Below are 24,425 nucleotides of genomic sequence, written 5' to 3' on the forward strand. Positions count from 1 at the left end.
TAAGTGAAGTGAAGTGAAGTCGCTCAGTCGTGTCCGACTCTTTGCGACCCCGTGGACTGTAACCTACCAGGCTCCTCCGTCCATGGGATTCTCCAGGCAAGAATACTGGAGTGGATTGCCATTTCCTTCTCCATGATAAAACATGTCCAATCCCTGTGCAGTGGGAAAGCTTAGAATTCTCTGTTAGTGTCCCATACAGTCAAACAGAGTTAACATCAGTCTCAAAAGTCCCTTGGCCTCTTAAGAGGCCACCTTATCACACACCCTGTTTGAGACCCTACCCTTGAAATATTAATTTAAAAAAATATATATATATATATTTATTTACTTATTTGCACTGAGTCTTAGTTGCAGTATATGGGATCTAGTTTCTTGACCAGGGATCGAACCTGGGCCCCTTGCAGATTCTTAACCACTGAATCACCAGGGAAGTCCCAGAATGTTAATTTTAAGTTAGCTCTTCTGTGACATGAAGATGTCCAGACATGTCAGAAACCATGACTAACACCAGAGTCATACAGGCCACTGATGTGACTCAGCCCACAGTCCACAGTGGGACAGCTGCTGGAATGGCCAAGGGGGTGGCCAACCCCCTGGAATTGCTGCACGAAGGGAAAGGAACACCATCGTCAAAGGGTGTGTTACTCAGCTCCAAGCAGAATTGGGTTTGGGGTCTAAAACTTGTCATGCAACCTGCAGTTCCATCACCTGCAAAAGGTCCTAAACTGGAACTGACGTCAGTGAGTCCCTCCTCCCTTGGGGAACTAAAAAAGGTGCATCCCTGAAAAGTCCACAAATAAGGTCATCAGGTCAGCTGACCAGGGGAGCCTAGGCTTGCCCGATTCCCACCATTCACGGTGCACTCACTTGTCCCAGGATAGCATCATTTATCTCATATTAGCAAGGGCGGCTCTTGCATTTCAGATGAGGCTGCTGAGGCTGCAAGCTTGGATCACTCGTCAAAGCCACTTGGCAGACAGGCTGGGGTGTCCAGGATGAAACTGCACTTCTGGGCTTCCCTGGGGGTGGCGTGGATAAGAATCTGCCAGCCAGTGCGGGCAACACAGGTTCAATCCCCGGTCCAGGAAGATCTCACATGCCATGGAGCAACTAAGCCTTTGGGTTGCGACTCCTGAGCCCACATTCCACAGCTACTGAAGCCTGTGCACCTAGAGCCTGTGCTCCGCAACAGGAGAGTAGCTCCCGCTCTCTGCAGCTAGAGAAAAGCCTGCATAGCAGCAAAGACCCAGCACAGCCAAAAGAAAGAAAGAGCCTCAGGTCCGAGGACTTCCAGGCTCTCCCTGGCTCTGCTGTCTGCATGCCCAGTGCTCCCCGGGATGTGGACTGGTAAGTGCCCCTCGTCCCAGGCCTGTGCATCTCTGGAGACTTGCCCTCAAGTGTAACTTATGCTGGGAAGAAACGAAGCAGTGATCTGCTAGTTTTTCTTCGCAGCCTCAACTTTTCAAGATTGCTCAAATCTGTAGAGAAGTTGATTTAAGAGTACAGTGAATACCCACAGACTCACCACTTGTTATATTACAACAGTTTGTTCACATTTTGTCACATTTGCTTTCGCTCTTTTTTTCTATCCTTGTTGTTAGTCACTCAGTCGTGTCCAACTCTTTGTGACCCCATGGACTGCAGCACGCCAGGCTTCCCTGTCCGTCACCAACTCCCGGAGCTTGCTCAAACTCATGTCCATTGAGTCGGTGATGCCATCCGACCACCTCCTCCTCTGTCGTCCCCTTCTCCTCCTGCCCTCAATCTTTCCCAGCTTTGGGGTCTTTTCCAATGAGGCTGCTCTTCGCAGCAAAGAGCCAAAGTATTGGAGTTTCAGCTTCAGCATCACTCCTTCCAGTGAATATTCAGGACTGATCTCCTTTAGGATTGACTGGTTTGATCTCCTTGCAGTCCAAGGGACTCTCAAGTCTTCTCCAACACCACAGTTCAAAGCATCAATGTTTTGGCATTCAGCCTTCTTTATGGTCCAGCTGTCACATACGTATATGACTACTGGAAAAACCATAGCTTTGACTATATGGACCTTTTCTATCATAGATACTTTTTTTTCTTGAATCATTTGAGAGTCAACTGCAGATATCCTGATGTTTTCTCCCTAAATACTTCAGCATGTGTCTCCTAATAAGAAAGATCTTCTACTACAGACCCCGAAAATCTTATCACATCTGTGAAAATAAGCAAGTCCTCTTACTATCAAGGCTGCCAATTCAAAGCTGTTCAGTGTGTGGCTGGCCCACTGGGGTCACCCTGCAGACTATCAGGAACAAGTTTCAGAAACTCTTATAGTAATTTTTCTAAAAATATCTGTTTTGTTGCACCGGATCTTAGATATGGCAAGAGGGATCTTTAGTTGCAGCACTTGGGATCTAGTTCCCTGACCAGGGGTCTCGCCTGGGCCCCCTGCATTGGAAGCGTGAAGTCTAGGCCACTGGACCACCAGGGAAACCCTACTTTCATAGTAATTGGACAGGGTAATTTCAGACCTCATAAGTTTAATAATAAAAAACCTGGGCTTGCATTTTTGTATATTTTATTTTCAAGAAATTAACTTTTATTATATTTTATAAAAGATCTGCTGCTGCTGCTGCTAAGTCGCTTCAGTCGTGTCTGACTCTGTGCAACCCCATAGACGGCAGCCCACCAGGCTCTCCTGTCCCTGGGATTCTCTAAGCAAGAACACTGGAGTGAGTTGCCATTTCCTTCTCCAATGCATGAAAGTGAAAAGTGAAGTCGCTCAGTCATGTCCGACTCTTCGTGACCCCATGGACTGTGGCCTACCAGGCTCATCCGTCCATGGGATTTTCCAGGCAAGAGTACTGGAGTGGGTTGCCATTGCCTTCTCCGAAAAGCATCTGAGACATACCAGAAAAATAAAAACAAAAACTGGTTCTTCACTGCAGAGAGTTTGAGAAGCTCTGCTTAATCCCCAGGTGGTTTTCAAATTTCCCCAACTTTTCGAAACATCTTTTACTAGATTTTTTTGAGAGGGATCGAGGACCCAGCTGCAGTGCACAGATTCCGTCGGGTGGTCATGAGCTCTCCCAGCCCTTCTGAGCAGAGACCAGGCCTCCCTCCTGCTCTTCTCTGGAACTTGAGGGTGAGCTTCCTTAGAGACAACAAGTTCAGTATTTAGGGGGTCTGCCGCTTTCTGAGGCCCCTGCAAATTACTGTTCATAAAACTATAATCATGGAAGCACAATGACCTGATAAATCATTTTCAAATTTCCCACGAATGTCTTCGTGATGACAGGAAAAAAATGATGTGGTATCTGTGGCATTCTGGCAGAGTTACGCAGCTGCTGCTGCTGCTAAGTCGCTTCAGTCGTGTCTGACTCTGTGCGACCCCAAGATGGCAGCCCACTAGGCCCCTCTGTCCCTGGGATTCTCCAGGGAAGAATACTCGAGTGGGTTGCCATTTCCTTCTCCAATGTATGAAAGTGAAAAGTGAAAGTGAAGTCGCTCAGTCGTGCCCGACTCTTAGCGACCTCATGGACTGCAGCCCACCAGGCTCCTCCATCCATGGGATTTTCCAAGCAAGAGCACTGGAGCGGGTTGCCACTGCCTTCTCCGAGTTACACGGGGTAGGGCAGAAAAGCTTCGTTCGTGTTCAGTGTCAGCTCTTTGTGATGTGCTGATGCCAGAGATGGTCATTGGGTAAACACCACAACGGCATGCGGTGCTCAGGCTTTGGCCACACTCCTTTGCACGTGAATCGGAAGTTGTCAGGTTTGGGCTCAAGGTTGTCAGCGAGGAGGTGGTCAGGCCAAGTGTGGGCTTAGGGACCCCCAGCCGGGAAGGGATGTGTATGTGTCTAAATTCACGCCCACTAAAAAGAAGTATTCAACGTGACTGATGTAAGGCAGGATGCAAATAAATACCACTTGCTGCACGTGTGAAGCATTCAGTATGGCACCCGGGACATAGTAGCTCTTAGCGCAAATGCTGGTGGGCTCTCCACTACTGGCCAGCATCATGGCTGCAAAATGAGCAGTTACACAGGCCGTGGGCTTACCTGTGTTGGGTTTTAATGCTCTTCGGCTGCCCTCAGAAAATGCTTTAATAATTTTTAACAAGGCGCCCTGCATTTGCATTTTGCACTGGCTCCTGCAAATTACGTAGCCAGTCTCATCTCTCAAATCTATTGACCTGCCTCTGATTTCACAGCAAGATGGGCTGGATGCCTGAGTGCAAGCTCAGGCTCCCCCAACACTGACAGACACACCACACACACACACACATACACACACACACACACAAACCGCACAACTTTCCGTGTTCTGCCCTGAGCCTTTTTTAACACCAAAGGATTGCCTTCGCCTGCACTGAGCTACAGCTCAGAAGGTAGGGGAAATGAAGTATGTGTGGAGACGGATTCCTACAAGTGATGACCATTATTGGGAGTGGGAGCGGTGGGTCAATGCTCTGGGCTCCAGCTCCCTGGGCGTGCACCTCTGACATGTGTTCTGTACACTTCTTAGAGTTTCCGGGATAAGTGAGCCCCTGCTGCTCTAGTTCCACTCCCAATACCCTTACTCCTGCTTCCTGGGACCACCTCCCAAGTAAAGCTCTTGTATCCAAGACCTTGTCTGAGATCCTGCTTCTGGGGAAACTCATGCTGAGACAGTCTCACTAGGAGGTGTTCTATAACCATGTGTTATATGAATAAGTGAGTGCTTAGCTCATTAGGATTATTGACAGGAGTCATTGAGATAAACTGTGGGAACCTCTGGTTCAGAGCCTGGCACATAGTAGGAGATCACTAAGTGGTATATTTGTGTGTGTGTGCAAACTCAGTCATGTCTGACTCTTTGTGATCCCATGGACTATAGCCTGCTAGGCTCTTCAGTCTATGGAATTCTCCATGCAGGAATGCTGGAGTGGATAGCTATTCCCTTCTCCAGGGGATTGTCCCAACCCGGGACAGAACCTGCATCTCTTGTGCCTTTTGCCCCGGCAGGCAGATCCTTTACCACGAGCACGACCTGGGAAGCCCTCTGTCAGTATACCTTCCCTTCTTACCTGTCCAGAGCTTCCTGTTCAGCAGAAATTGACAGGAAACGTAAGAGCAAGAGAGACAGGGACGGACCACAGGCTGGGCGGCTTACAACATCAGGAGAATATCCAGGTCTGGAGGCCAGAGATGTGAATCAGGTGTTCGCAGGGTCATGCTGTTTCTAGAGCACATCTGAGCCACCAGGGAAGCCCAAGAATACTGGAGTGGGTAGCCTATCCATTCTCCAGGGCATCTTCCCAACCCAGGAATTGAACCAGGGTCTCCTGCATTGTTGGAGAAGGAAATGGCAACTCACTCCAGTATTCTTGTCTGGAGAATCCCATGGACAGAGGAGCCCGGCGGGCTACAATCCATGGGATCGCAAGAGTTGGACACGACTTAGCAACTAAACCACAAACACCACCACCTCCTGCATTGCAGGCAGATTCTTTACTAGCAGAGCTACCAGGGAAGCCTGTCATGGGGTCAGAGCCCACCCTAATCCAATATGACCTTATCTGAACTTAGTTAGATCTGCAAAGACATCTACATTACCAAGCAAGGTCACATTCATAGGTGCCAGGGTTGAGGACTTGACGAATCATTTGATATAGCGATACCCACTAGAGAGGGAGAGTGGAATTTTATTTAAAACAAATGCATAACATTTGGGCCTAGGGGCTTGTTTTTTTTTTTCTTTTTTCTTGGATCAGCTGGCAGAGGCCAGCCAGAGGGATAATTTGTAACTCTGGGATCAGTTCACGTGTCCCCTTGAACGGCATTTTCACTTTTATGTCGTTATGAGGAAGCCAGACTTCCTGGGTGGATTACAGCCATGTTTTGACATGGCTCTTTGGAAGTGGGCTGAGAATTTAACCTCTGATACAGGTCATAATCCCAACTGGGCTTTTCCCACATAGCTGTTTATAAATAGCCTCAGATGTTAATAATTAATATATGTAAAATACTTATTAAGCACTTAATTTATGCCAAGCTCCCGTGCCAGGCACTGGAAAGACAAGGACGATTTGGGAACAGACCCTGCCCTCAAAGAATGTGGGGGGTGCGCAGGCGATGGTTACAAAAATTCTCAAGTTCGTGTCAGGAGCATTTGCTGAAAGTTTACTGCACGTAAAGCACTCCCTGGCTTCTAATATTTTTGCTCTCTTTGGTCCATATGGGCTGCCAGGGACTGTTTTGAGGCAAAGTACAAACACAAGAGCCACTGCTGAGAATAACTGTGGTGTGGGGAGACTGGAAGTTAGGTTCTTGTCTTGACTGTCTTTTTTCTGATCATGTGACTTTGGATCGATCGTGCCCCTCTCGGGGGCCTTCTTCTCCTCTTCTGTGAAAATGAGCAAATGAGATGGTGGTGCAGGGCTTGTCAACTCTTATGTCACCATTTTAGTCAAGAGTCAACCTGGGGACGTCCCTGGTGGTCCCGTGGCTAAGACTTCAAGTTCCCAATGCAGGGGGCCTGGATTCGATTCCTGGTCAGCGAACTAGATCCTATATGCCACAACTAAGAAATCTCCCAGGCCACAACGAAGATCCAAGATCCTGCATGCCAAAACTAAGACCTGGCAAAGCCAAATAAATAAATATTTTTTAAAAAGCCAAATAAATAAATATTTTAAAAAATGACCAACTCCTAAAAGATGATGCTGTTAAAGTGCTGCACTCAGTATGTCAGCGAATGTGGAAAACTCAGCAGGGCCACAGAACTGGAAAAAGTTGATTTTCATTCCAATCTCAAAGAAAGGCAATGTCAAAGAATGCTCAGACTACTGCACAATTACACTTATTTCACATGCTAGCAAAGTGATGCTCAAAATTCTCCTAGCTAGGCTTCAATAGTACTTGAACCGAGAACTTCCAGATGTTCACGTTGGATTTAGAAAAGGCAGAGGAACCAGAGATCAAATTGCTAACATCTGTCGGATCATAGAAAAAGCAAGAGAGAGTTCCAGAAAAACAACTACTTCTGCTTCTTTGACTACGCTAAAGCATTTGACTATGTGGATCACAGCAAACTGGAAAATTCTTAAAGAGATGGGAATACCAGACCATCTGACCTGAGAAATCTGTATGCAGATCAAGAAGCAACAACTAGAAAAGGTCAGTGAACAACGGACTGGTTCCAAATAGGGAAAGGAGTATGTCAAGGCTGTATATTGTCACCCTGCTTATTTAACTTATATGCAGAGTTCACAGTGCAAAACACTGGGCTGGATGAAGCACAAGCTGGAATCAAGATTGCCGGGAGAAATATCAAAAACCTCAGATACACAGATGATACCACCCTTATGGCAGAAAGTGAAGAAGAACTAAAGAGCCTCCTGATGAAAGTAAAAGAGGAGAGTGAAAAAGTTGACTTAAAGCTCAACATTCAGAAAACTAAGATCATGGTATTCGGTCCCATCACTTCATCACAAATAGATCGGGAAACAATAGAATCAGTGACAGACTTTATTTTTCTGGGCTCCCAAATCACTTTAGATGGTGACTGCAGCCATGAAATCAAAAGACACTTGCTCCTTAGAAGGAAAGCTCTGACCAATCTAGACAGCATATTAAAAAGCAGAGACATTACTTTGTCGACAAACGTCTGTCTAGTCAAAGCTATGGTTTTTCCAGTAGTCATGTATGGATGTGAGAGCTGGACCATAAAAAAAGCTGAGCACTGAAGAATTGATGCTTTTGAACTGTGGTGTTGGAGAAGACTCTTCAGAGTCCTTTGGACAGCAAGGAGATCCAACCAGTCCATCCTAAAGCAAGTCAGTCCTGAACATTCATTGCAAGGACTGATGTTGAAGCTGAAACTCCAATACTTTGGCTATCTGATACGAAGAACTGACTCCTTGGAAAAGACCCTGATGCTGGGAAAGACTTAAGGAGGGAGGAGAAGGGGATGACAGAGGATGAGATGGTTGGATGGCATCACCATTGGCATCACCATTGCTCAATGGGCATAAGCTTGAGTAAGCTCTGAGAGATGGTGATGGATAGGGAAGCCTGGCGTGCTGCAGTCCACGGGGTTGCGGAGTCAGACACAACTGAGCGGTTGAACAACAACAACAAAAAATGAGTCAATCGGGACGTTTATTAAGAACTTACGGTGTGCCAGGGCAGCACCAAACCCTTGCCACGTAATATTTCATTTACTTTCACAACAACCTCATGTAGTGTGGATTTTAATTATTCCCATTTTAGAGGCTAAGAAACCAAGGCATAGGGTGATTGAGTCCACAGGTCATAGAGGAGTAACTGTTAGAACAGGGGTTTTCACTCGGGTGGTCTGACCCCAGTGCTGAGCCCTTATCAAGTGCCCTAGACAATCTTCTCGTGCAGCGTGGCATTCTGTGATTTTCTGGTGTCGGAAGTCTTTTCAAGGGAGCAGCACCCCACCAGCTGAGTGTAGGGAGGGAAGTCTTTATGAATCTTGAGCCAGAGCAGAAGAACAGCAATTTTTTGCCCACTTTTCTGTTGCATCTTTCTTGCATCGTCACTGCAAGTCAGTCAACACAAAGCGTGCACAGTGTCCACCCTTCAGTTTTCCCTTTGAGCTTGTTTTTACCTACGGGACACCCCATGCCTCCTTTCTGGTAGGTTTCCTTTCTGTGCTAGTCGCTTGCTCACTCACACCCCAAGTCTGAACTAACTCTTGTAACTAGGGAGTCTCTTATAGGACAGTTTTAAATTCTCTCATCAGTTTTAGCTTCATTTCATTTATGTATTCTTCTTGAAAGAAACTCTTTATTGAATTAATTTGTTACAAAACTGCTTCTGTTTTACATTTTGGTTTTTTGGCAGTGAGGCACGTGGGATCTTAGTTCCCAGATCAGGGATCAAACCTGCACCCCCTGCGTTGGAAGGCGAAGTCTCAACCACTGGACCACCAGGAAGTCCCCTCCTTTACGTATTCTTATTTTCCTTTTATTCTGGTGTCCAGATGGCTCCCATTCACCCTCCAGACCCACTCTGAGTCCTTTCCCACCTGCGGTCTGCCGTAGAGGCTTACCTGTATAGCGGACACCAACATTTGCTCACCCACTGACTTCCAGTTGGGTTTGGCCAATGAGGAGCCCCCATCCACCAGAGGAGAAAGGAGAAGGAAGTCCGTGCATTTGTTCCCTAGTCTCCTCTCTCCTCCTTCCTCCTACCATCCTCACCTGGTTGCCTTGGACAGACTGCTTTTTCACCAAAGGTCACGCTCCAGGCCCCCTTTTAAATATTTCTTGAGATATAATTCACATACCATAAATGTCACCATCTTTTAAAAAAGTACCATTTCAGTGGCTTATAGTGTATTCATAGGGTTGCGCAATGACCACTTCTCTTTAATCCCATCATTTTCATCAGCCCCAAAAGAAACCTGGAATCCATTAGGAGTCGTTCTTTTTTCCTCCCCTCGCTCAACCCTAGGCAGCCGCTAATCTATTTGTTGTGTCTGTGGATTTGCCTCTTCTGGACATTTCCTATAAATGAAGTCATGTGATAAGTGGCCTTTGGTCTGGCTTCTTTCATTTGGCATAATGTTTCCAAGGTTCCTCCTATCGTAGCATGCATCAGTATGTCCTTCTTCAACGTTCCCTGTGACACGCACCATATCTCTCTGTGTTGTAGTAACTTCTTCCTTTCCCAGCCCTTTGGACCTAGAGCTGATAACAGCTCGGCTTCTGCTAGCCCCAGGTTGCTGTGCTAGATGGTGGGGTTTCCCTATACCCACGCTTTACAAAGTTAATCCTGCTCAGAATGTCCCTGGTGGTTCAGTGGTTAAGAATCCAGCTGCCAATGCAGGGGACACAGGTTCAATCCTTGGACCAGGAAGACTCCACTTGCTGCAGGGCAACTAAGCCTGTGCACTGCAACAGCCCGAGTGCCTCGAGTCTGCGCTCTGCAACAAGAGAAGCCACTGCAGTGAGAAGCTCGCACACTGCGATGAAGAGTAGTCCCCGCTTGCCGAAACTAGAGAAAGCCTGCATGTAGCAATGAAGACCCAGAACAACCAAAAATTAAATTTAAAACATCAACCTGCCTTAAACGGTTCTATCTGGAGTGTGCCTTTGTCTTCTGGTGGGACTTGACATCCAGTATCCTGGTGCAGTGTTGTATGAATTTCCATAGCATGACTCCCATTCTTCTTTGTGATGACTTGAGACAGAAATAAATATCTGATAGGTTTGCCGATAACATGGAAATTGGTGGTTGGCATTTCCCTACAGCCCTTGCCTGGTACCAAGTCCCTGAGTGACTCAAAGACCCTTGGGGGTCTTACATCCTCCAACCACGGCACTTCTGGAAATACACGCCACGGGAAGCCTGGTGCTTGGCGGCATTCTGGAAGCGCCTGCACTCACTTGGCTCAGGTGACGATGGACAGAACGCCTAGTGAATGGCCAGACTGAAAAGAGGCTGTAACTTCTAAGTTCACATGAAGATACACTTGGGAAATGTGCAAAACTCTAATTTTCAAAAGAGGGTTCTTTGGGAGGAACTTTAGTAGTCGACAGAGAGCCATTTTCTTGTTCTTCTTCTCACCGCTGGTGGCTGGGAACAGACTGTCCAGCCTCTGCTACTCATGAGGATTCTCTAAAGAGTTTTCAATAAATTTCTTTTATTAACAAGGAACTGCTCTACTTAAACAAAAAAAAGAACACCATTTGCAAATAACCTCCTATTACTTCAGGCTTTGATTTTTTTACTGTATTATGGAGGAGTTGGCAGGAGCAGCAGAGTAAGACAATGGGCCCTGGAGTAGAAGACCAAGAATAACAAGGCAAGATTTGCTTAAGCTTGTCACTCAAACCCGAGGGCTTCTTTTTGGAGCAATCTTTCGTGTGAATGCTCCAAATGCCCCCAATCCAAGGGCCATTTAAACCTTAATGATAAGACTCAGGAGCAATGCAACTGTTTAGAACAGGAAAATGATTCTGAAAGCCCAGCAAAACAAAGACTTGAATCCCAATGTTCTGGTAGCAGAAAATTGAGGTTAGACTTGCCCAGCTCAAGGAAATTCTATCTTCAAAGATAGTGTTTACTTGTTACCATCACAAGGCAAATGTGAATGGCTTTCTTAACATTTCATCTACATCTTTTGGAGAATGTTTAAAACCTGAGGGGCATAGAACATTGTCTAGAAGCAAGGAGGATTGCTCTCACATTCCTGGTGGGAGTTTCAGCTGGCCCCACTTTCTGGAGGAAGTTTTGGTACTATGTATTAAAAGTCTCAAAAAGTGGCCAACTAGCCTGGAAAATCCCATGGATGGAGGAGCCTGGTGGCCTGCAGTCCATGGGGTCGCTAAGAGTCAGACACGACTGAGCCACTTCACTTTCACTTTTCACTTTCCTGCATTGGAGAAGGAAATGGCAACCCACTCCAGTGTTCTTGCCTGGAGAATCCCAGGGATGGAGGAGCCTGGTGGCTGTCGTCTATGGGGTCACACAGAGTCGGACATGACTGAAGTGACTTAGCAGTAGCAATAGCAGCATATGAAAAGATGTTCAACATCTAAATGTTAGAAAAATGCAAACCAAAACCACTGTTCACTGGCAATATTTTGGTGACAAAAGACGCCCATTTGGATGGCTAGTTTTTTTTTTTTTTTTTCCTACTTCTCTCTTAATTCGTCCCACCCTCTCCTTCCCCTACTGTTTACACAAGTTCCTTCTACATTTGTCTCTGTTTCTGCCCTGCAAATAGTTTCATCAGTACCATTTTTCTAGATTCTGTATAAACGCATTAATACACAATATTTGTTTCCTCTCTCTGACTTACTCTGTATGACAGGCTCTAGGTTCATCCACATCGCTAGAACTGACTCAATTTTGTTCCTGTTTATGCCTGAGGAATATTCCATTGCATGTATGTACATCATCTGCTCATGGGCATTTAGGTTGCTTCTATGTCCTAGCTAGTGTAAATAGTGCTGCAATGAGCATTGGGATACATGTATCTTTTTGAATTATGGTTTTCTCAGAGTGTGTTCAAAAAGTAGGATTGCTGCTGCTGCTGCCAAGTCACTTCAGTCGTGTCCGACTCTGTGTGACCCCAGAGATGGAAGCCCACCAGGCTCCCCAGTCCCTGGGATTCTCCAGGCAAGGACACTGGAGTGGGTTGCCATTTCCTTCTCCAATGCATGAAAGTGAAAAGTGAAAGTGAAGTCGCTCAGTCGTGTCCGACTCTTCGCGACCCCACGGACTACAGCCCACCAGGCTCCTCCGTCCATGGGATTTTCCAGGCAAGAGTGCCGGAGTGGGGCGCCTTTGCCTTCTCTGAAAAGTGGGATTAGATGGCCACAACTGAAAGACCAAAAAACGAGTGTTGGTGAGGACGTCAGGAGACTGGAGCCCTCATGCTTTTTGTTGGTGAGAATGTAAAATAACACAGCCCCTATGGAATGCGGTAGGAAGGTTCCTCAAAAAATTTAAAAATTATGATCCCACAATTCCGCTTCTGGGTATTTAACACAAAAGAATTGACAGCAGGACCTTGAAGAGATATATGTAGATCCATGATCATAGGAGCACTGTTCACAGTAGCCAAGAGGTGGAAACAATCCCAATGTCTGCTGACGGATGATTGATGATTGCATAAGCAAAACGTGATGCACACTTACCATGGAATATCATCCAGCCTTAAAAAGGAAGGGAATTTTGATATACGCTGCAGCATGGATGAACCTTGGGGACATCATGCTCTGTGAGATAAACTAGTTATGAAAGGACAAGCGTTGTATGCGTCCACTGATGTGAAGTCTCTAAAGTGGACAAAACCACGAAACACTAAGTCAAAAGAGGGCTCGGGGAAGGGGAAAGAGGAAATAACGTTTGGTGGGCACGGAGTTTTCAGTTTCACAAGATAAAAATGTTCTAGATACTTGTTGCACAACAGTGTGTGTATATTTCACTGAACTGGATAGAAAAATGCTTTGAGATGGGAGAAAAGGCAGAGGGACCAGAGATCAAATCGCCAACATCCGTTGGATCATAGCAAAAGCAAGAGAGTTCCAGAAGAACATCTACTGCTGCTTTACTGATTACACCAAAGCTTTTGACCATGTAGATCACAACAAACTGTGGAAAATTCTTCAAGAGATGGGACTACCAGACCACCTTACCTTCCTCCTGAGATATCTGTATGCAGGTCAAGAAGCAACAATTAGAAGCTGACATGGAACAAGAGACTGGTTCCAAATTGGGAAAGGAGTACGTCAAGGTTGTATATTGTCACTCTGCTTATTTAACTTATATGTAGAGTCCATAGGGTTGCAAAGAGTTGGACAGAGCTGAGAGACAGAGCGTGCAAATTAAACGGTATGTGTTTGTAAGTACAAGAAGAAGTAAAATAAAAAAGATTTAAAATTCTCAGAAATGTTTCTACCCTTCTCCAAAGAATTCCATTTCTGGAAATGTTTCCTGAGAAGCTCCAGGGACTTTTGCACACATAGTTTGTCAGTGTGAGATACGACAGTGAAAAAATAGAAACAATGTACTATCCAGCAATAGGGGATTGGATAAGCAAAGGATGATGTATCACCCAATGGAATATTCTGTAACCAATAAGAATTTTGTCATAAAGAATAGTTAGTGGCATTGGAAAATGATCATGATATATTAAGTTAAGAAGGCATGCTAGAATTCAGAACTAAAGTGTGATTCCCAATGTTACAAGAACTCAAGCACATATGCATAGACTAAAGATTAGAAGATACATATCAAAGTATGAACAGGGGTTATCTTTGAGGGATCAGGATTTCACTGGACTTCTATGTATTCCTGTGTGTGTGTCTCTATTCCCTGAGATGGACATGAACCATTTTATAATCAGATATAGGCAATTTAAAAAAAAGAGAGAGAAAGAGAGAGAAAAAAAAAAGAGTGAATTCCCCAGAGAATTATGTCACACTCTGGAGCCGAGCTTGCAAGGGTGGAGAAGTGGCTTTCATTGCTTACTTTATGTATGTTTTATACTTTTTCTTTTGACATTATTTGTCTCTTTGTTTCATTTTTGGTTGGGCTGGGTCTTCATCGCGGTGTGAAGGCTTTCTCAGGCTGTGGAGAGCGGGGGCTACTCTGCAGTTGGGGTGTGCGGGCTTCTGATGGTGGAGGCTTCTCTTCTTGTGGAGCACGGGCTCGGGGCACTCGGGCTTCTGTAGTTGCAGCTCCTGGGCTCTGGAGCACAGGCTCGGTGGTTGTGGTTGCACGGATTTAGTTGCTTGGCAGCACGTGGAATCTCCCTGGACCAGGATATATTTTTTCTATATAAAAAATGTGCACACTAGTTTTACAACTAAAAAAAGAATAGTGCAGGCACAACAGAGTGTGGTCCGCGTCATCTTCCTTTCCAATCCAGCCCCTCCAGATGTTTTTTCAGGGTCACGACTTAGGAGAGAGTAAATATAAAAAGCAACTGCCAACAGTGCAGGTTTAGAAAGTCCCGATCTGTGAGTGCCAGGAGTGCGATGGTGTCTCCCACGCACAGAGGCACGGAAGTGAGGTGGGCAGGGATTGGGTGATGGCACCTTCCCAAGGGAGTGGGGGCCAGAGGGAAGGACCTCACCCCCTTTCCCTGCCGCCAGTGAACTAAACTGTACTTCTCTGATGGCAGAGCATTCCCAGTGAGAGCAATCTCCTACAGTTGGGCGCAAACTGTCCATTTCCAGGATCTAGATTTTGTTCAGCGGGAAAACACGGAGGGTGACGCTTCTGTTTTGTCTAAGGAGGCATTTGGGGTTTGGAGTGTTGCCCAAGTGTTTGGAGAAGCCTTTTGTATTTATTCACAACCACTGCATCGTCAGAACACTTAGGAAGCCATTCAGCGCCCGGACACGGGGTCACCCCTATTTCTACCTATAAAGGAGGAAACCACGGCGAGCCTGTGGACCCTGTGGACAACGCTGCAGGAATGTCAGGCTCTGGCAACATTTGCTGTGATCATTTTGAGGGAAATCTGAGGCAGGGAGGGGTCTGTTTCGACTTGTCTAGGGATTTAATTTGCTTTTTAAGGTTGCTTCTGTATTTTTCTAAATGGTTCTTCATTCTTAGGGCAAATTTGGTTCCTTTCATTTTGCTTTCCACTTATAATTATGATATAACTATGTTTCTCATGTTAACACAAAGTCTTCAAAAATCTCCAAAATGGTATAAAATATCCCATCTTCTGACTGTGCCATAAATTACTCCTTTGGTTGCCATTGAGATTTTTGGCAATTTTGTTAATATCAATACTACTGCAGTTAATAATTTTGTGCCATTCAGCTTTGTTTGCACTTCAGATTATTTCCTTAGGACTGATTCCAAAAGTGCAACCACCAGGTCAAAGGTGAGCACATTTTCAGAGCTTTTTTTTTTTTTGGTCAAATTTTATTTCATGTTGTTTGTATATTTTTTCTTTTTTCAAGATGAAAATGGTTTTTTCCATAATTATAAAAGATATACCCACTCAATGTAAATGATTTAGGTAAAAAAAGATATAAAGAAATGAAAATTACCAGGCAAATTCATCACCAATAACTGTTAATGTTCCTTCCAGATCTCTCCTTATGTGCATATGTATAAAAAAATGTAATAACTCTACATGTTCATCTTTAATTTATTCTTCCTTAACATAGCATGATGGAGAAGGCAATGGCACCCCACTCCAGTACTCTTGCCTGGAAAATCCCATGGAAGGAGGAGCCTGGTGCTGCAGTCCCTGGGTTCACTGCGAGTTGGACACAACTGAGCAGCTTCGCTTTCACTTTTCACTTTCATCATTGGAGAAGGAAATGGCAACCCACTCCAGTGTTCTTGCCTGGAGAATCCCAGGGATGGGGGAGCCTGGTGGGCTGCCTTCTATGGAGTCGCACAGAGTTGGACACGACTGAAGTGACTTAGCAACAACTTGGCATGAACATCTTTCTAATAATTTAGGCAAGGACTATATAAATTTTTTGGCTGCAGAGTGTGCTGCTGTATGGAGATATACTTTATGAAACTGAGTTTAGACATTTTTTTAGGCTTGGACTTCTATTACCAAAACAAAATGGCTTATACCAATAATATCTACTCCCGCTGTCAGCACTGGGCAATCCGTCTCATGACCAATGAAAACCATTTAGAATGTCCTACTTTTTTTTTTTTTTACTGAGCCATTTCTAGCCAGGAGTAGTGCCAAGAGTTCTGATGGATACGTGTGGTGGTTTGGGTTATTTTCTGAGAAAGAATGGAAAAGAATCTCTGTGACTTACCTACCACAGCAGCTGCTGGCTTCTGAAGAGTGGGCTGAGACAGTGTTGAAGAAGGCGGCAGCTGAGAGGACCCTGCTGAATTGCTCAGTCATGTCTGACTCTCTGTGACCCCATGCCATGGACTGTAGCCTGCCCGGCTCCTCTGTCCATGGGATTTCACAGGCAAGGATACGGGAGTGGGTTGCCATTTCCTTCTCCAGGGCATCCTCCCAACCCAGGAATTGAACCTGCATTTCTTACATCTCCTGAACTGGCACATGGATTCTTTACCAGTGAGCCACCTTGGAAGCCCTGGCTTTCTGTAAATATAATTAGGTATTTGTAAAACCTCTGGTCATGTCTCTGAATTCAGATGGGAAGTTTATTTATTGTAATGTAAAGTATCTTGGGGGAACACTGTATACAGATATTAGCAATTAACTCAATCTAAGAATCACAATTTTTGCAGTTAATAGAGAACCACTCTAACACTCTAATTGCAAATTCTGCCCAAAAGGCCAATATGGCAGGAAGCAGGAAGTCTCTTAATGAGGCAGGACTTCCAACAGAGACTAAAAACTGAGATGGTAAGGGTCAGACAGGGAGACCCATGCATCTGAGCTGTGTCACCGAAGCTAGGGCTTTGCCACACACCATGGCAGGGAGAGCCTCCCCGGCTCAGCCCATGAGAACAGCAGGCTCACACCCCCGCAGCGCCCATTCCCTGGGCTGGAGGGGCCTCTGGTAACCTGCTCTCCCTGGCCCTTGGGGCCAGGGGTGAGTGGCCCCCCGAACTGCAACCTCTGTGCCTGTAACCCAGGTACACGGGGCTGTCCCGGAAGGGGAGCTCAGGACGCAGTGGGAGCGATGTGGGTGGGGGGCTCGGGAGCTCTGGAGGGGTCTTCCCTTGGTCCCACTTGAAGGCTGGGGCTGGTCTGCGAACTCAGTTGATCAGACTCCCTTTCTAAATTGTGTGCACCGAAGCACGCCTTCTCCTGCAGACAGAGCGCTGTGTGCCTTGGGTTGCTTCTTATTCCTCTCCGTTAAGGTCCTGGCGGCAACGTGGGGAGCTAGAAGCATCAGCAAATCATGGTTTTCTCTTATACGCCTGTGACCTTTCCTTTCTGTATTTTGTTTTGTGGGAAAGCAGATAGCAACAGGGGAAACGAAGTCCTGCAGACCTGTAGCTGACGGCCAGGGTGCCAAAAGAGAGGGTTGGTTGGCAAAGCCATTGACTCTTGTTCTGATTCATGATCTCAGACCTCTCCCTGCCTCTGTCTCTCTCTCTCACACACACCACCATATCTCTCCTTCCCCAGTACTCCTCTTATAGAACCCTTTTCAGAACTCATCTCCCCCGGTGGGAGGGGAGTGTTTCCTGCCTGGGGCTTCTCTGTCTCCCAACAGCTCCCAATGCTTTGGTATTCTCCCCTCAAGCCTGGAGAGAGATTTTTGTCTTACCATCTCTGGATCTAGAGCATGCTAGTTCAGGGCCTGCCACTGGAAGGTGTGTCCTGGGTGTTTGGTGAATGGCAGAGTGTCACAGAGCATCAGGCTTTTGTGAGTGGCTGGCCCTTTTCTGCACTCAAACCTGTACCCGGGATTCATTGAGCCTTCTCAATGCCCTGAAACTGCAAGCAAGGAGCACAGCAGATGGCTCCCCCTGCAGTTAGTCCCTCCAGGGGCTTCTAGGTGATCAGCACAGCATACTGAGGGACTGGCAAGAAGCACATCTAATAAAGAAACGCAAATCTTTTTAACTATAGAGACCCAGGGCATGAAATGTTTGTGCCCTCAAAGGGGCTTCACTTCCCAGAAATAATATGAAAATAACCAGGATAAAGCATTCAATTTTGTAAAGCTGTTCTTATCAGCTGTTCCTCCCTTGCAGCTGGGCTAGAGGCAGTGCAAGGAATTCCACCCTCTTTGGCTACACTTGCTTGTTTCCAGCTTTGCTGTCATAAATGTCAGAGTCTTACCAATCATCGGTTGGCCCAGGGGATAGAACGTGAGGAACAGTTTTCTCCCTCCCAATGTCTGGAGCAGAAAGCTCAGAAGAACCAGTGCAGAAAGCACAGGTTCTGAGACACTCCCAGAGGGGCATCCATTGTCCTGGAAGAGCAAAATGCTTCTTAGGGGCCGTGGCATCTGAGTGGAATCTGGAAGGATTAATGATAGAGTTTCAGGGTGAATTGATGGGGCTTCCCAGGGGGCGCTAGTGGTAAAGAACAGGGCTGCCAGTGCAGGAGATGTAAGAGACGAGGGTTCGATCTCTGTGTTGGGAAGATTCCCTGGAGTAGGAAATGGCAACCTACTCTAGTATGCTTGCCTAGGAAATCCCATGGACAGAGGAGCCTGGTGGGCTACAGTCCGTGGGGCTGCACAGAGGTGGACACAACTTAGTGACTGGACAACGAGCCAGAGCTGGTCTGACACCAACACCGAGCCCTGAATCCGAGGGCTTCTCCAAGAGCTGGCCACTGGGCAAGAGCCGGAAGGCTGACGATCTCCTCCAGTTTGGGATGACCTTCACGGAGAAGTTGAAGGAGTCAAAGAAGGCAGATTTATGCTTTAGCTCTTGGCTCATCCTTCCTGCTCTCCCATCCCCATGACTCTGTACTAAATAGTGACCTCTCTGAGTCACGAGCCAATGCCCTGCTCTGTGGAGGAGCCACCTGGGGGTTCCCACGGCAGTGGGAAGCTCCGAGCTTGGGGGACCCCCGTGCTGGGGGAGGGGCAGCCTCCCACTGAGACCCCAGGGCACATCTGGAGCCCTGGGGAACCCATCACAGGACCCTTTAAAAAAATAATGGCCTCGATTCTGAACAGACTCTTTTTGTGGGAATGATTTTTATGTTCCTGAGTATTTGTGAGTTCAATTTTGCACACAATTAATTGTACTTACAAATGCCTCCTTGAGGGCACAATTAGTCACTGGCAACTCATTCAAAAGGTGCCAGAGGCTAATTGTACCCCCAAGTGAGAAGTTTCAGGTGTAATTAATTATTCTTTAATTATTAAATTTATTATTCATCAGTCGGAGGCACAGAGTTGTGCTTGGGTGAACTTGCTGGCGCAGGGACGGCTGGAACCAAGGGGTCCATGCCACCCTCTGTGCAGACCTCTGCCAAGGCACTGTGGGAAAGAGAGGCCGGGCTTCTTGGCTGCCCGGCTCAGCGTGGGAAACTCCTTCAGTGACAGTCAAGAGCCTGCTGTGCTGCGTGGACAGCGGGGGCGCTGGCCCAGAAAGCTGGTGGCCTTGGGCCCCCTTGGTCAGGCAGAGGGAAGGGCCAGGGCCTGAAGTTGTCCAAGTTGCCCCTGGAGCCACATGATGGGGCAGATGATGACTCCTCTGTGAGCCTCACCTGCAGGGCAGGCAGACAGCGCCGACCCATATGTCCTGCTGTGCTGAGGAAGGCTCTGGGACCACATGAAATGAGATCAGCTTGGCAGCTTCCCTGAGGGGCAGCTGGGCAGTGGGAGTGACCCCAGCAAGGTCCTCTGGAGACTGACTTCAGTTCAGTTCAGTCGCTCGGTCATGTCCAGCTCTTTGCGACCCTGTGGATTGCAGCACGCCTGGCCTCCCTGTCCATTGCCAACTCCCAGAGCTTACTCAAACTCATGTCCATTGAGTCAGTGATGCCATCCAGCCATCTCATCCTCTGTCATCCCCTTCTCCTCCTGTCTTCAATCTTTCCCAGCATCAAGGTCTTTTCAAATGAGTCAGTTCTTTGCATCAGGTGGCCAAAGTATTGGAGCTTCAGCTTCAGCATCCAGTCCTTCTAATGAATATTCAGGACTGATTTCCTTTAGGATTGACTGATTTGATCTCCCTGCAGTCCAGGGGATGCTGAAGAGTCTTCTCCAATACCACAGTTCAAAAGCATCAATTCTTTAGCGCTCAGCTTTCTTTATAGTCCAACTCTCAACATCCATGCATGAAAACTGGGAAAACCATAGCTTTGACTAGACGGACCTTTGTCAGCAAAACAATGTCTCTGCTTTTAAATATGATGTCTAGATTGGTCATAGCTTTTCTTCCAAGGAGCAAGTGTCTTTGAATTTCATGGCTATGGTCACCATTTGCAGTGATTTTGGGCCCCCCCAAAAAAGTCTATCACTGTTTCCATTGTTTCCCCATCTATTTGCCATGAAGTGATGGGACCAGATGCCATGATCTTCGTTTTCTGAATGTTGAGTTTTAAGCCAGCTTTTTCACTCTCCTCTTTCACTTTCATCAAGAGGCTCTTTAGTTTCTCTTCACTTTTTGCCATAAGGGTAGTGTCATCTGCATATCTGAGATTATTGATATTTCTCTCGGCAATCTTGATTCCAGCTTGGGTTTCATCCAGCCTGGTATTTCATATGTTACTCTGCATACAAGTTAAATAAGCAGGATGGCAAAATACAGCCTTGACATACTCCTTTTCCTATTTGGAACCAGTCTGTTCTGTGTCTGGTTCTAACTTGCTTCTTGACCTGCATACAGATATCTCGGGAGGCAGGTCAGGTGGTCTGGTATTCCCATCTCTTTAAGAATTTTCCACAGTTTGTTGTGATCTACACAGTCAAAAGTTTTGGCGTAGTCAAAATCTTGACTTACCAGTTGTGAAACCCAGATATAAACATCTCCATGAGCCTCAGTTTTCTCATTTGTAAAATGGGAATTTATAATAACAACCTACTTCTTGGGGTTGGGAGGATTGAGTCAATTAGTGTATGCAGAACATTTTGTATGCAGAACATAGTGTATGCAGCCACTATGGAAAATATGGAGGTTTCTCAGAAAAACAAAAATAGAGTTGTTCTACAACCCAGCAATCCCATTCCTGGGCATGCACTCAGACAAAGCTATAATTCAAAAAGATACACACACCCTTATGTTCACTATTTATGTAGTGAGCATAATAGCAGCACTGTTTACAAAAACCAAGACCTGTAAACAACCTCAATGTCCATCGCAGATGAATGGATAAAGATGTGGTACCAAATGGAATACTACTCAGTCATCAAAAAAGAATGAGACAATGCTGTTTGCAGCAACAAGGACAACCTAGAGATGATCACGCTAAGTGAAGAAAGTCAGAAAGAGAAAGAGAAATGCCACACAGTGTCACTTACATGTGGAATCTAAACTACAAAACAAATGAACATCCCTATGAAACAGAAACAGGCTTAACAGACATAGAGAGCAGACTCATAGTTGCCAAGGGGGTAGAGGCTTGGGGAGGGAAGGACTGGGAATTTGGGATTCAGTTCAGTTCAATTCAGTCACTCAGTCGTGTCTGATTCTTTGCGACCCCATGAATCGCAGCACGCCAGGCCTCCCTGTCCATCACCAACACCCAGAGTTCACTCAAACTCACATCCATCGAGTCAGTGATGCCATCCAACCATCTCATCCTCTGTCGTCCCCTTCTCCTCCTGCCCCCAATCCCTCCCAGCATCAGAGTCTTTTCCAATGAGTCAACTCTTCTCATGAGGTGGCCAAAATACTGGAGTTTCAGCTTTAGCATCATTCCTTCCAAAGAAATCTCAGGGCTGATCTCCTTGCAGTCCAAGGGACTCTCAAGAGTCTTCTCCAACACCACAGTTCAAAAGCATCAATTCTTCGGTGCTCAGCCTTCTTCACAGTCCAACTCTCACATCCATACATGATCACTGGAAAAACCATAGCCTTGACTAGACGGACCTTTGTTGGCAAAGTAATGTCTCTGCTTTTGAATATGCTATCTAGGTTGGTCATAACTTTCCTTCCAAGGAGTAAGCGTCTTTTAATTTCATGGCTGCAGTCACCATCTGCAGTGATTTTGGAGCCCCCCAAAATAAAGTCTGATGCTGTTTCCACTGTTTCCCCATCTATTTCTCATGAAGTGATGGGACCAGATGCCATGATCTTCGTTTTCTGAATGTTGAGCTTTAAGCCAACTTTTTCACTCTCCACTTTCACGTTCATCAAGAGGCTTTTTAGGTCCTCTTCACTTTCTGCCATAAGGGTGGTGTCATCTGCATATCTGAGGTTATTGATATTTCTCCCGGCAATCTTGATTCCAGCTTGTGCTTCTTCCAGCATCTGCTAATTTGGGATTAGCAGATGCCAACTATTATATATAGAATGGTAAACAAGGTCCTGCTGTTTAGCACAGGGAACTGTCCTGAATACCCTGCATAAGCCAAAATGGAAAAAATATGAAAAATAATATATATGTATAATATATATATTATATGTTATATATATTATACAATATATAATATATATTATACAATACATACTATATATATTTATATATATATGAGTCTCTTTGCTGTACAGCAGAAATTAAACACAACCCTGTTAAAAAAATGCCCTTCCATTGAAAACATCATGACTATTTACTATTTATAATTATTTACTATTATTACTATTATTTCTTTTATTCCCCATGGCCATAAGCCTGCTTCCAAAGGGAAAGCTATTGCACAAATAGTCACCCGCGAACTTTGTTTAAAATGTTATGCATGCTACTTCCTGACTCAGGAAGAAAAATCTATCTTTTTGTAGCCAAGACAAGAGGAGCCTCACTAAAACGTTCAAAGTGATTATTTCTATGTGATGAGATTTTGGGTGGTCACTTTCTTGTCTTTTTCGCATTTTTTACTTTTCCTCATGTGTGTTAAGTCACTTCAGTCATGTCCTACTCTTCGCGAGCCCACGGACCGTAGCCCGCCAGACTCCTCTCTCCGTGGGATTCTCTTGGCAAGAATACTGGAGTGGGTTGCTGTGCCCGCCTCCAGGGGATCTTCCTTGGTTTTTACTTTTAAAATGTGCAATGTTACAGCAAAGACAAGGGAATAATGTGGATGTGTATTTTTCTGTATTCTGCAAACCGATCTACACGTCCACACCTCAGGTGTCCTTCAGGCCAGGATCATGCTGTCCCGGTGACGTGACCTAGCCCCTTCCTCACTGTGCCCACCTTCCCATGATGAGTGGTCCTCTCACCCCCGCTCCTGGATGGCACGCACACACCCTTGCCTCCCAGTTTACCCCAGCTTGACCGTCACTGCCTACTCTATGAGCTGCTGGGGACCAGGGTCTCCTTCTGCACCCACGAGTCACCCCTCCCCACCAAGAGCTCAGCCAAAGTCTCAGCCCAGCTGCCTGTGCCCCTGAGAGCTGGGAGGGCCCTTGTTTAATTTTCCGTTTCATTAGGACACAGAGTCGGAGGAGTTCCTCCCCAGAGCTGTTTCTCCTTCCTCCCCTTCCCAGAGGCAACCGTGGCCATGAACTTGGTGTGCAGCCTTCCCATTCCGTTTTAGAGATTCTTCTACATATGTATGCACCTGTGAACAGTTTTCAGTGTTTTGTGTGTTTCGAAACTGTCCATCAGTGCTATCATGCTGCAACACGCTTTTTTCACTCAGCTGTCTGTCTTTGAGCCCTGTCCACAGAGATGCCTGTGGATCCAGGGCTGCCGACGGACCAGGTGACTGAGGCCCTGGGGCCCTGCAGCCTAAGAGAGCATGAAAGAGCCCAGCAAAGGAGCCAAGGGACTGTCCCCACTGACTGCCTCTATGTTATATCCGGCATCTCTGGTCACAGCAACAGAAGCCAACGCCCAGTTATCAATGAGCAAAAAATGAACTTATTGTCAGACTCTCATGTAGAATGAATTATTAAAGGGAGGGTAGAGAATCAGGTTTAGGAGAAGGCAATGGCATCCCACTCCAGTACTCTTGCCTGGAAAATCCCATGGACGGAGGAGCCCGGTAGGCTGCAGTCCATGGGGTCTCGAAGAGTCGGACACGACTGAGCGACTTCACTTTCACTTTTCACTTTCATGCATTGGAGAAGGAAATTGCAACCCACTCCAGTGTTCTTGCCTGGAGAATCCCAGGGGTGGGGGAGCCTGGTGGGCTGCCGTCTACGGGGTTGCACAGAGTCGGACACGACTGAAGTGACTTAGCAGCAGCAGCAGCAGAGAATCAGGTTTAAGAAAAGATGTACGATAATGGCAGTTCTAGGAACCTGGGGTGGCGGGCAGGAACTAACCCCTCATAACCTCGTCATGAAGATGCTGGGATGAAGGTCCTCTAGGTGACCTTTCTTGTCATTTCACTTAAGATGCAAGATCTCTGAGAGAACACTTCACTCAAACTGGCTTAAGCAAAGACCGACTATATGGCTCACATAGCTAAAAAGCCCACGTTCGGAAGTAGGG

Source organism: Bos grunniens, chromosome 26, assembly GCF_055505025.1.
Source record: "Bos grunniens cultivar Pamir isolate PY7600 chromosome 26, Bosgru_T2T1.0, whole genome shotgun sequence".
Classification (NCBI taxonomy): Eukaryota; Metazoa; Chordata; class Mammalia; order Artiodactyla; family Bovidae; genus Bos; species Bos grunniens.